This window comes from Arachis stenosperma, chromosome 5 (genome assembly GCF_014773155.1).
Source record: "Arachis stenosperma cultivar V10309 chromosome 5, arast.V10309.gnm1.PFL2, whole genome shotgun sequence".
Lineage (NCBI taxonomy): Eukaryota > Viridiplantae > Streptophyta > Magnoliopsida > Fabales > Fabaceae > Arachis > Arachis stenosperma.
Window position 1 is genome coordinate 29,372,005 of NC_080381.1, and position 14,224 is coordinate 29,386,228.

Sequence of the window (14,224 nt, forward strand, 5' to 3'; positions counted from 1 at the left end):
TGCTGCTATAGCTATGGCCTATATAGCTATAGGGTTGACCACATACATTTACAGCTGTTATTATAAGTACTCAACCATGAAAGTGATTGTCGTTCTTCAAAAAATAAAATAAAATCCATAAATCTAAGATTATAAAATTGAGGGTTTTATTTACATTTTCTACATCACAGCACAACCGTAATTGAAAATCCTGGATCTTTTTTTAATTTCAACTGATGAATTTTAATCATGTTTTGGCCACACCTTTCATCAACGGTTTAGAAAAATAGGTAGAAATTTTAATGCATGTATGGACTTTTTTATTACTTATAGCTCTGAAACTATGGTTTAGATGATGATGCATGCGAATGCGTACTATATAGCAATAATATCACGTAAATAGTTCTTTCCAATCGTTCTGAAAGAGGCTAGAAGACTATATATAATATAATAATTATTTAGTTTTTGAACTAAGAGGGGAAAAAGTGTGCACCGATTTAGAGACTCAGAATATAATAATAATACCCTGCATGTGTTATTTTGTTTGTTTATTAGTACATCGTAATTAAAACATCTTAGAGACATAATCGTCTATATATATTTTTTTTGAGAAAAATAATGAAAAAATATATAAAAATAGCAAAACAGATTCTGCTAATAGTAGTTAGATATTTTTTCTCATTTAGCATTCTGTTATAGTTAGTTGCTATGAGAGAGAGTGTGAGAGGTTATCTAAATACATAGCTAGCTCAAAACTTTTTCATTAAAAAAGGGAGAATTACATATTAGTTAATAATATACACATCTTCAATCACTTCAATAATAATCTCTTCTCTCATTTTTAATTCTCAAGAACTCTTGCTATTGGAATTTTAATGTAGCACCATGAGTTAAGACTGGATCCATGACATATATCATTCCTATTTCGACCAGCAGCGCCACCACCAACAAAAAATCTTTTTTTTCTCCAATAATTCTTGACAAGCTTGACAAAAAATAATTTTCGTACATGGCAAAACTTGACACTGCACATCATTGGGACCAACGGTTTAGAAGATCATCAAATTCCAGAAAAAATTTTTCCACAATTCTTAACTGAAGCAGAGAGAGCACCTGGTACAAAATGAGGGAAATTCAAAGAATGAAAGCTAAAATACCAATCGTTGATGACATGGTTGCTCACATTCATGGAACTTTCTTTTCAAAACAAAATGCTAGACTGTGTTTTTGCATACCAGGTACGGGATCGGATACAAGAACACTTTGCAAAGCTTCAAAGATTCAGATTAAACAACTTAGGACTTAATTGAAGTCAATCAAGAAAGAAGGGCTATCTTCAGAAGATTATCTTAAGAAAATTCAAAAGATATACAACAAAAAAAACATTGAATATCGTCAGATTTATCATTAGAAAAAGAATAAAATTCAACAGTAGTTTAATTACTGTCGGAAATAATCGGACGGTATAAACTTTGCCGATATTTATCTTTGGAATTTTTTCGTCCGACGGTAATTACCGTCGAATGTTTTGCGACGGATTATTGACTCGGAAAACCAATTGGTTATCGGTGGATTCTTTTGACGGTATTGTTGGCGCAAAAAATGTTGTTTCCCGCATTATTATCATCGAATTATTCCTACGGTAATTTTGACGATAGTGTCAAATTTTTAATTTTTTTTTAAATTTAAAATAAATGTCAATTATAATTTTAAAATTAAATTTTTTTCACACCATTGGTGGTCCATTCATAAATAATAAAAATTTTTTATTTAAAATAAATAATACAATATTTAAATAAATTAATATCAAGTACATTAAATAAATACAATAAAACAGTAAAACGAAAAATTAATAACTATAGATCCAGGTAGTCGTCGTCGGTCTCGTGGCCCTAATTCGTCGGTCCAGAATGCGGTGATGTCCGTATGCCACCAGCAAGACCGCTGCCACAAGCAGTGGTACTGCCACTAGTAAGGTTGATGCCAAGAGTGCGCATTTGGGCCTGGTACACCTCCATCTGAGCCTCCATACGTTGTATCCGCTCTAGCGACTTCCTCCACTCTAGCCTGGACTCATCTGTAGATGTCATGCAATTGAGGATCTCCTGATACATCTCTTGATAATTGTTAAGCTCCTGAGCTTGCTACTGAAGGCTGCGTTGGAGCTCCTGCACTTGAAGCCTCAAATTCATGCCTTCCTCAGGCTCGGCGGCTCGACTGATGGCGGAGCTTGACGACGACCTCAACGTGGAGGTGCGGAAGCTGCTGGCGAAAAATAATCTCATCCCGTAGACGCGGTTCTTGTACGGTACTGAGGTAGTCTCGCGCCAAACTGCACGGGATCGACGACTAAAGCTGCAGAGCCATCGGCGGCGTCCTCCCCACCTTGCTGAGACTGCTGAGTCGTGGCCTCTAGTCTTTGTGTGTAAGACTCCTGTGTAATTGACACAAGTTATTATAATTAATATGACATATATACAGTTAATTTCTAATAATTTTATAACAGAAGATAATCAGATGCATGACTCACATAATGCTCCTGAGATCGCTGATCAGCAAATGTCTCTTTGTTCTCCTTCAACGTGTGGGTGTATTTGAATGTCTCTACCAACGTTGCCTCACAATCCAACGACTTCGACTAGACGAGAATCAATTTTCAAGAACTTTCAGCAACGACCATAATCATTGAAACATGAAACACTAAATAGGCAACCAAATCAACTTAAATACATTAAACAGGAATTAATTTTCAGGAATTTTCAGCAACAACCATAATCATGGAAACAAGAAACACTAAACCGGCAACCAAATCAACCTAAATCCACTAGACAAATCAATTAGCAAGAACTTTTAGCAGCAAAATTAATGATAATCATTGAAACTTAAAAACACTAACTAGGAAACCAAATCAACCTAAATCTACTAAATAGGAATCAATTTTCAAGAACTTTTAGCAACAACCATAATAATTGAAACAGGAAACACTAAACGGGCAACCAAATCAACCATAATTCACTAGACATGAATCAATTATCAGAAACTTTCGGCAACAAAGTTAATCATAATCATTAAAACTTTAAAACACTAACCAGGCAACTAAATCAACCTAAGTCCACTAAACAGGAATTAATTTTCAGGAACTTTCAGCAACAACCATAATTATTGAAACTGGAAACACTAAAACAACAACCAAATCAACCTAAATCTACTAGATAGGAATCAATTATCAGAAACTTTTAGCAACAAATTTAATCATAATCATTGAAGCTTAAAAACACTAACCAGGAAACCAAATTAACCTAAATCCACTAAACAGGAATCAATTTTTAGGAACTTTTAGCAACAACCATAATTATTGAAACAAGAAACACTAAACCGGCAACCAAATCAACCTAAATTTACTATACAGGAATCAATTATCAGGAACTTTCAGCAACAAAGTTAATTATAATCATTGAAATTTAAAAACACTAACCAGCATTCAAACCTAAATCCGCTAAACTAGAATTAATTTTCAGGAACTTTCAACGACAACCATAAATAGAAAATATATGAGACTTGATGAGCGGATAATTTGTACGCTTTTTGGCATTGTTTTTAGTATGTTTTTAGTATATTTTAGTTAGTTTTTAGTATATTTTTATTAGTTTTTAGTTAAAATTCACTTTTCTGGACTTTACTATGAGTTTGTGTGTTTTTCTATGATTTCAGGTATTTTCTGGCTGAAATTGAGGGACTTGAGCAAAAATCTGATTCAGAGACTAAAAGGACTGCAGATGCTGTTGGGTTCTGACCTCCCTGCACTCGAAGTAGATTTTCTGGAGCTACAGAAGCCCAATTGGCGCGCTCTCAACGGCATTGGAAAGTAGACATCCTGGGCTTTCCAGCAATATATGATAGTCCATACTTTGCCCAAGATTTGATGGCCCAAACCGGCGTTCAAAGTCACCTTCAGAATTCCCAGCGTTAAACGCCGGAACTGGCACCAAAGTGGGAGTTAAACGCCCAAACTGGCACAAAAGCTGGCGTTTAACTCCAAGAAGAGTCTCTACACGAAAATGCTTCAATGCTCAGCCCAAGCACACACCAAGTGGGCCCGGAAGTAGATTTTTATGTCATTTACTCATCTTTGTAATTTTTAAGCTACTAGTTCCCTATAAATAGGACATTTTACTATTGTATTTGATATCTTGAGATCTTTGAGTCTTTTGATCATTGGGAGGCTGGCCTCACGGCCATGCCTAGACCTTGTTCTTATGTATTTTCAACGGTGGAGTTTCTACACACCATAGATTAAGGTGTGGAGCTCTGCTGTACCTCGAGTATTAATGCAATTACTATTGTTCTTCTATTCAATTCAGCTTGTTCTTATTCCAAGATATTCATTCGCACTCAAGAACTTGATGAATGTGATGATTATGTGACGCTCATCATCATTCTCACTCATGAACAAGTGACTGACAACCACTTCTGTTCTACAAGCAAACAAGGCTCTAATGTTTATCTCTTGGGTTCTTTAATCGGAATCTTCGTGGTATAAGCTAGAATTGATGGCGGCATTCAAGAGAATCCGGAAGGTCTAAACCTTGTCTGTGGTATTCTGAGTAGGATTCAATGATTGAATGACTGTGACGAGCTTCAAACTCGCGATTGTGGGGCGTTAGTGACAGACGCAAAAGAATCACTGGATTCTATTCCGACATGATCGAGAACCGACAGCTGGATAGCCGTGCCGTGACAGGGTGCGTTGAACATTTCCACTGAGAGGACGAGACTGTAGCCATTGACAACGGTGATGCCCAACATACAGCTTGCCATGGAAAGGAGTAAGAAGGATTGGATGACGACAGTAAGAAAGCAGAGAGACGGAAGGGACAAAGCATCTTCATACGCTTATCTGAAGTTCTCACCAATGAATTGCATAAGTATCTCTATCTTTATCTTTATGTTTTATTCATACATCATCCATAACCATTTGAGTCTGCCTGACTGAGATGTACAAGGTGACCATAGCTTGCTTCATACCAACAATCTCCGTGGGATCGACCTTTACTCGCGTAAGGTTTATTACTTGGACGACCCAGTGCACTTGCTGGTTAGTTGTGCGAAGTTGTGTTTATGCCATGGTATTGAGCACCAAGTCTTTGGGGCCATTACTAGGGATTATTTGAGTTGTGAAAAGTAGTGATCACAATTTCATGCACCAAGTTTTTGGCGCCGTTGCCGGGGAATGTTTCGAGTATGGACAACTGACGGTTCATCTTGTTGCTTAGATTAGATATTTTTCAGAGTTCTTAAGAATGAATTCTAGTGTTTCAAGGTGATGTTCTTATCATCACCAAAGTTGATTGATTCTCATCAATTTAGCTCTTGAATGCAATGTCCTGCTGAAACTTGGCTATCCATGTCTAATTCCTTTAGACTAACATTGCATGATTCCTGGAATTCTCATTAAGAATTTTGATACTTTTATTTTCTTTTCCACTTAATTTTCGAAAAATCCAAAAAAAATTTACAAAATCATAAAAACCAAAAATATGTTATGTTTCTTATTGAGACACTAGTCTCATTTTAAGTTTGGTGTCTTGCATGCATTGTTTATTTGATCTTGGTTCTATTTTCAAGTCAATAATACAGGGAACTGAAGATTCAGTACATGCAGCAGAGGAATTATACAGAAAAATCTGGGCGTTCAAAACGCCCAGTGAAGAAGGAAAAACTGGCGTTTAAACGCCAGCCAGGATACCTGGCTGGGCGTTTAACGCCCAAAAGGGTAGCATTTTGGGCGTTAAACGCCAGAATGGATACCATTCTGGGCGTTTAACGCCAGGATGGTACAAGAGGGAAGATTCTGTTTTTAATGCAAATTTTTTTCAAGTTTTCAAAGTTTTTCAATCAAATCTTTTTCAAAATCAATTTCTTTCCATTTTTAAAGATACTTGCTAACAATTAATGAGTTGATTGAACATTTCAAGTATGTTGCCTTTTCTGTTGAGAAAGGTTTAATGTTTGAATCATATCTTTTCTTGTTAGGCAAGTCATTAATTTTTAAAATCAAATCTTTTTAAATTGTTTTTCAAATCATATCTTTTCAATCATATCTTTTTAAAACCATAACTTTTCAATCATATCTTTTTAATCACATCTTTTTCAAAAAGATTTTCAATCATATCTTCTTCAAAATCTTTTTCAAAATGTTTTTAAAATCTTTTTAATTAATTTTCGAAAAAAAAATCTCTTCCCCTCTTCTCACATCCTTCTATTTATGGAGTACCACTCCTCCTCAATGCACAATTCGAACTCTATCTCACTAAGTTCGAATTCTTCTACCTCTTCCTTCTATTTTTCTGTTCCTCTGACACCTCAAGGAATCTCTATACTGTGACATAGAGGATTCCACATTTTCTTGTTCTCTTCTCTTTCATATGAGCAGGAGCAAAGACAAAAGCATTCTTGTTGAGGCTGACCCTGAACCTGAAAGGACCTTGAAGTGAAAGCTAAGAGAAGCTAAAGCACAACTCTCTGTAGAGGACCTAACAGAAATCTTCAAAGAAGAAGAACCCATGGCAGCCGAAAACAACAACAATGCCAACAATGCAAGGAAGGTGCTGGGTGACTTTACTGCACCTACTCCCGACTTCTATGGGAGAAGCATCTCTATCCCTGCCATTGGAGCAAACAACTTTGAGCTTAAGCCTCAACTAGTTTCTCTAATGCAACAGAATTGCAAGTTCCACGGACTTCCATTGGAAGATCCTCATAAGTTTTTAGCTGAATTCTTGCAAATCTGTGACACTGTCAAGACTAATGGGGTTGATCCTGAGGTCTACAGACTTATGTTATTCCCTTTTGCTGTAAGAGACAGAGCTAGGATATGGTTTGACTCACAACCTAAAGAAAGCCTGAACTCTTGGAAAAAGTTAGTCAATGCCTTCTTGGCAAAGTTCTTTCCACCTCAAAAATTGAGTAAGCTTAGAGTGGAAGTCCAAACCTTCAGACAGAAGGAAGGTGAATCCCTCTATGAAGCTTGGGAAAGATACAAACAATTGATCAGAAAGTGTCCTTCTGACATGCTTTCTGAATGGAGCATCATAGGTATTTTCTATGATGGTCTGTCTGAACTGTCCAAGATGTCTTTGGATAGCTCTGCTGGAGGATCTCTTCATCTGAAGAAGACGCCTACAGAAGCTCAAGAACTAATTGAAATGGTTGCAAATAACCAATTCATGTACACTTCTGAAAGGAATCCTGTGAGCAATGAAACAAGTCAGAAGAAAGGAGTTCTTGAGATTGATACTCTGAATGCCATATTGGCTCAGAACAAAATATTGACTCAGCAAGTCAATTTGATTTCTCAAAGTCTGTCTGGAATGCAAAATGCACCAAGCAGTACTAAGGATGCTTCATCTGAAGAAGAAGCTTATGATCTTGAGAACCCTTCAATGGAAGAGGTAAATTACATGGGAGAACCCTATGGAAACACTTATAATTCTTCATGGAGAAATCATCCAAATCTCTCATGGAAGGATCAACAGAGACCTCAACAAGGTTTCAACAACAATAATGGTGGAAGAAACAGGTTTAGCAATGGCAAGCCTTTTCCATCATCTTCTCAGCAACAGACAGAGACTTCTAAGCAGAACCACTCTGACTTAGCAACCATGGTCTCTGATCTAATCAAAACCACTCAAAGTTTCATGACTAAAACAAGGTCCTCCATTAGAAACTTGGAGGCACAAGTGGGACAGCTGAGCAAGAAAATTACTGAACTCCCTCCTAGTACTCTTCCAAGCAATACAGAAGAAAATCCAAAAGGAGAGTGTAAGGCCATCAACATGGCCGAATTTGGAGAGGAGGGAGAGGCAGTGAACGCCACTGAGGAAGACCTCAATGGACGTCCACTGGCCTCCAATGAGTTCCCCAATGAGGAACCATGGGAATCTGAGGCTCACACTGAGACCATAGAGATTCCATTGGATTTACTTCTGCCATTCATGAGCTCTGATGAGTATTCTTCCTCTGAAGAGGATGAGTATGTCACTGAAGAGCAAGTTGATAAATACCTTGGAGCAATCAAGCTAAATGACAAGTTATTTGGTAATGAGACTTGGGAGAATGAACCTCCTTTGCTCACCAAAGAACTGGATGATTTGACTAGGCAGAAATTACCTCAAAAGAGACAGGATCCTGGAAGGTTTTCAATACCTTGTACCATAGGCACCATGACCTTCAAGAAGGCTCTGTGTGACTTAGGGTCAAGTATAAACCTCATGCCTCTCTCTGTAATGGAGAAGCTAGGGATCTTTGAGGTGCAAGCTGCAAGAATCTCACTAGAGATGGCAGACAACTCAAGAAAACAAGCTTATGGACTTGTAGAGGATGTTTTGGTGAAGATTGAAGACCATTACATCCCTGCTGATTTCATAGTCCTAGAGACTGGGAAGTGCATGGATGAATCTATCATCCTTGGCAGACCCTTCCTAGCCACAGCAAAGGCTGTGATTGATGTGGACAGAGGAGAATTGATCATTCAAGTGAATGAAGAATCCTTTGTGTTTAAGGCTCAAGGATATCCCTCTGTCACCATGGAGAGGAAGCATGAAGAGCTTCTCTCAAAACAGAGTCAAACAGAGCCTCCACAGTCAAACTCTAAGTTTGGTGTTGGGAGGCCACAACCAAATTCTAAGTTTGGTGTTGAACCCCCACATTCAAACTCTAAGTTTGGTGTTGGGAGGTTCCAACATTTGCTCTGAGTATCTATGAGGCTCCATGAGAGCCCACTGTCAAGCTACTGACATTAAAGAAGCGCTTGTTGGGAGGCAACCCAATGTTATATTTTATCTATTTTCTTTTGTTATTTTATGTTTTCTATAGGTTGATGATCATGAGAAGTCAGAAAATCAATTGAAAAAGCAAAAACAGAATGAAAAACAGGAAGAAAAACAGCACACCCTGGAGGAAGATCCTGCTGGTGTTTAAACGCCAGTAAGGGTAGCAGTTGGGCGTTTAACGCCCAGTCTGGCACCATTCTGGGCGTTTAACGCCAGAAAGGGGCACCAGACTGGCGTTAAACGCCAGAAAAGGGCAAGAAGCTGGCGTTAAACGCCAGAAATGGGTACCAGCCCGACGTTTAACGCCAGAATTGGCACAGAATGCATTTTTGCACGCCACTTGGTGCAGGGATGACTTTTCCTTGACACCTCAGGATCTGTGGACCCCACAGGATCCCCACCTACCCCACCACCCTCTCTCTTCTTCTTCACCCATTCACCAATCACCTCTACCACTCTTCCCCAAAAATCCCTCACCTATCAAATCCCACTATTCTCTTCACCACTCACATCCATCCTTCATAAAACCCCACCTACCTCACCATTCAAATTCAAACCACTTTCCCTCCCAAACCCACCCTTACATGACCGAACCCTACCCCTCTCTCCACCCCTATATAAACCCATCTTCACTCCCTCATTTTCACTCACCCTAAACACCACTTCTTCCCCTTTGGCCGAACCACAAAGCTATCTCCATCTCCTCTATTTCTTCTTCTTCTACTCTCTTCTTTCTTCTTTTGCTCGAGGACGAGCAAACCTTTTAAGTTTGGTGTGGTAAAAGCATTGCTTTTTGTTTTTCCATAACCATTTATGGCATCCAAGGCCGGAGAAACCTCTAGAAAGAGGAAAGGGAAGGCAAAAGTTTTCACCTCCGAGTCATGGAAGATGGAGAGATTCATCTCAAGGGTGCATCAAGACCACTTCTATGAAGTTGTGGCCATGAATAAGGTGATCTCCGAGATCCCTTTCAAACTCAAAAAGGGTCAACTTTGATCAAAGGTTGGACTATGTCTTCATAAACATTTGTGAAGAGGGCACTCAATGGAAGAGAAACTCAAGAGGGAAGCCGGTTCAACTGAGAAGGCATGACCTCAAGCCCATCACTAAGAAAAGGATGGAGCAAGCATGAGGAAATTCCTCCTCATGAAATCCCTGAGATGCCTCAAGGGATGCACTTTCCTCCACACAACTATTGGGAGCAACTGAACACCTCCCTAGGAGAATTGAGTTCCAACATGGGACAACTAAGGGTGGAGCACCAAGAACACTCCATTCTCCTCCATGAAATTAGAGAAGATCAAAGAATCATGAGAGAGGAGCAACAAAGGCAAGGAAGAGACATTGAGGAGCTCAAGCACTCCATAAGATCTTCAAGAGGAAGAACAAGCCGCCATCACTAAGGTGAACCCGTTCTTTAATCTCCTTGTCCTTCATTTTCCTGTTTTTCGAATTTTTATGTTCATCTATGTTTGTGTCTTATGATCATTAGTGTCTTAGTGTCTATCCCTTAAAGTTATGAATGTCCTATGAATCCATCACCTTTCTTAAATGAAAAAGGTTCTTAATTGAAAAAGAGAAGAATTGCATGAATTTCAGATTTTATAACAGATTAATTATTTTGATGTGGTGGCAATAGTTTTGTTTTCTGAATGTATGCTTAAACAGTGCATATGTCTTTTGAATTTGTTGTTCATGAATGTTAAAATTGTTGGCTCTTGAAAGAATGATGAAAAAGGAGACATGTTACTGAGGATCTGAAAAATCATAAAAATGATTCTTGAAGCAAGAAAAAGCAGTGAATACAAAAAAAAATGAAAAAAAAGAGAGAGTTGAAAGAGAAAAAGAAAGAAAAAGAAAGAAATAAATCTGTGATCCAAGGCAAAAAGAGTGTGCTTAAGAACCCTGGACACCTCTAATTGGGGACTCTAGCAAAGCTGAGTCACAATCTGAAAAGGTTCACCCAATTATGTGTCTGTGGCATGTATGTATCCGGTGGTAATACTGGAAGACAGAGTGCTTTGGGCCACGGCCAAGACTCATAAAGTAGCTGTGTTCAAGAATCATCATACTTAACTAGGAGAATCAATAACACTATCTGGATTCTGAGTTCCTAAAGAAGCCAATCATTCTGAATTTCAAAGGATAGAGTGAGATGCCAAAACTGTTCAGAGGCAAAAAGCTAAAAGCCCCGCTCATCTAATTAATACTGATCTTCATAGATGTTTTTGGAGTTCATTGCATATTCTCTTCTTTTTATCTTGTTTGATTTTCAGTTGCTTGGGGACAAGCAACAATTTAAGTTTGGTGTTGTGATGAGCGGATAATTTGTACGCTTTTTGGCATTGTTTTTAGTATGTTTTTAGTATATTTTAGTTAGTTTTTAGTATATTTTTATTAGTTTTTAGTTAAAATTTACTTTTCTAGACTTTACTATGAGTTTGTGTGTTTTTCTGTGATTTCAGGTATTTTCTGGCTGAAATTGAGGGACTTGAGCAAAAATCTGATTCAGAGACTAAAAGGACTGCAGATGCTGTTGGGTTCTGACCTCCCTGCACTCGAAGTGGATTTTCTGGAGCTACAGAAACCAAATTTGCTCGCTCTCAACGGTGTTGGAAAGTAGACATCATGGGCTTTCCAGCAATATATGATAGTCCATACTTTGCCCAAGATTTGATGGCCCAAACCGGCGTTCAAAGTCACCTTCAGAATTCCCAGCGTTAAACGCCGGAACTGGCACCAAAGTGGGAGTTAAACGCCCAAACTGGCACAAAAGCTGGCGTTTAACTCCAAGAAGAGTCTCTACACGAAAATGCTTCAATGCTCAGCCCAAGCACACACCAAGTGGGCCCGGAAGTGGATTTTTATGTCATTTACTCATCTTTGTAATTTTTAAGCTACTAGTTCCCTATAAATAGGACCTTTTACTATTGTATTTGATATCTTGAGATCTTTGAGTCTTTTGATCATTGGGAGGCTTGCCTCACGGCCATGCCTAGACCTTGTTCTTATGTATTTTCAACGGTGGAGTTTCTACACACCATAGATTAAGGTGTGGAGCTCTGCTGTACCTCGTGTATTAATGCAATTACTATTGTTCTTCTATTCAATTCAGCTTGTTCTTATTCCAAGATATTCATTCGCACTCAAGAACTTGATGAATGTGATGATTATGTGACGCTCATCATCATTCTCACTCATGAACAAGTGACTGACAACCACTTCTGTTCTACAAGCAAACAAGGCTCTAATGTTTATCTCTTGGGTTCTTTAATCGGAATCTTCGTGGTATAAGCTAGAATTGATGGCGGCATTCAAGAGAATCCGGAAGGTCTAAACCTTGTCTGTGGTATTCTGAGTAGGATTCAATGATTGAATGACTGTGACGAGCTTCAAACTCGTGATTGTGGGGCGTTAGTGACAGACGCAAAAGAATCACTGGATTCTATTCCGACATGATCGAGAACCGACAGCTGGATAGCCGTGCCGTGACAGGGTGCGTTGAACATTTCCACTGAGAGGACGGGACTGTAGCCATTGACAACGGTGATGCCCAACATACAGCTTGCCATGGAAAGGAGTAAGAAGGATTGGATGAAGACAGTAAGAAAGCAGAGAGACGGAAGGGACAAAGCATCTTCATACGCTTATCTGAAGTTCTCACCAATGAATTGCATAAGTATCTCTATCTTTATCTTTATGTTTTATTCATACATCATCCATAACCATTTGAGTCTGCCTGACTGAGATGTACAAGGTGACCATAGCTTGCTTCATACCAACAATCTCCGTGGGATCGACCCTTACTCGCGTAAGGTTTATTACTTGGACGACCCAGTACACTTGCTGGTTAGTTGTGCGAAGTTGTGTTTATGCCATGGTATTGAGCACCAAGTCTTTGGGGCCATTACTAGGGATTATTTGAGTTGTGAAAAGTAGTGATCACAATTTCGTGCACCAAGACTCCACTTGATAGTTACCCCGTGTCACCATCAGGCCAAATCTTCAACCATACGATGGGAGATGGTGGTGGGGAATCAACTGCTGCCTCACTGTCGTGGCTGGACTCCAGGGCTGTGGCATCCGTTGCTGAAGGTGGCATTGACATAGATGCGAGCTACTAAGCGGTAGGAGGCAGCGGCGTCGCCATAGACGGAGGCATGAAGTTAGGGTTAGGGACCATGATGAATGGCTGGTCCACTAAACCCGCAACCTGTGGTGCCACCGGAGTGGTCAGAGCAGAGGGAGAGGAGCCAAAAGTCTCGGGTGTACCGGAATAAACCTTCCCTCTACCCTAACGATGGCTACAACCACGACCTGCAGCCTGATCCGCAGCACATCTACATGTCGATGTGTCTGCAAATATCAAATTATCAAACAATCTCAGTAAAACAGTCAATAACATAGCAATTAACACAATTATACAATTTCAAATGCTTCGACAATTCAAAACCTAATGTGTTTTGAATTTAACCTAACTTAATCAACCTAAATCTATTAAGATTAGAAAACTAAACTAAAATAACTTTGAAACTGATTAAAAATTAAAATTGAAATTCTAATCAACCCTAAACTAAATTGAACTAAAATTAAACAAATCAAATTCCACATGGTAAAGTGTATCAAAATTGCAATATTAGGTAAGAAACCTCAAATATTCAAAAAATGTCGGTTAATCGAAAAACAAATCAAATTCCATCAATGCAAATAGTCAAAACAAGAGGAGAACAATCAATGATTTCAAGGGATTGATCAAAATTTTCAATAAAAAGTTGTTTGAGGCACATTTACAAACATTTGGCATGCAAAGTCATAAACAACATAATTTTCAATAAGTAATCTGTGTAACACCATTTCATAAAATTCAACATCAATGACACCAAAAAAAAAAAGTCAGCAGTGTTGATCATAAATTTATTAGACAACAGTCTAATTAATTCAAAATAGCAAAATAATAAAACAGCAATTAACATAGTGAATAAGCACAATCAAATAATTAACCAAATAAACTCAACAATAATTTCTCCATTAATTCAATCAAGAAACTTAGAATAGTTCCAGACACTTTCAGCAACAATTCAAAACTTATAAATCTAAACTAAACTATCCTAACCACATAAATCCACTAAAATAAAAAAATTAAACTAACTAAACTAATAAAACCAATCTAATTAATGAGTGAAAGCTAACTAACAAGATTTGAAAAAAAATAGAGTTCAAACAAAAAACCTTCAATGCAGGGCGCAGAAAGCAACAAAGAAGGAGGGAGGAAGGCGACGACACTATGTCGTTGCCAGCGCTAGAGGTGGCGGTCATGAGCCACCGGAGCAGGGAGCTGGACTGTAGTTGCCCTGTTCTGCTTGGTCCTAGCTCAGAGAAGAGAGGCGAGCTGGAGGCTCTGGGCTGAGAAGGGC

The 14,224-nt window shown here is 38.6% G+C and overlaps 1 non-coding gene across 1 annotated transcript; it reads right to left on the reverse strand.

Moving 5' to 3' along the window:
- Positions 1-6,947: 6,947 nt before the first annotated feature.
- LOC130983839 (small nucleolar RNA R71) lies at positions 6,948-7,055 on the reverse strand. The gene has a single exon (XR_009087812.1). It is a non-coding gene; the product is annotated as a small nucleolar RNA R71 (small nucleolar RNA).
- Between the last annotated feature and the right edge of the window lie 7,169 nt (positions 7,056-14,224).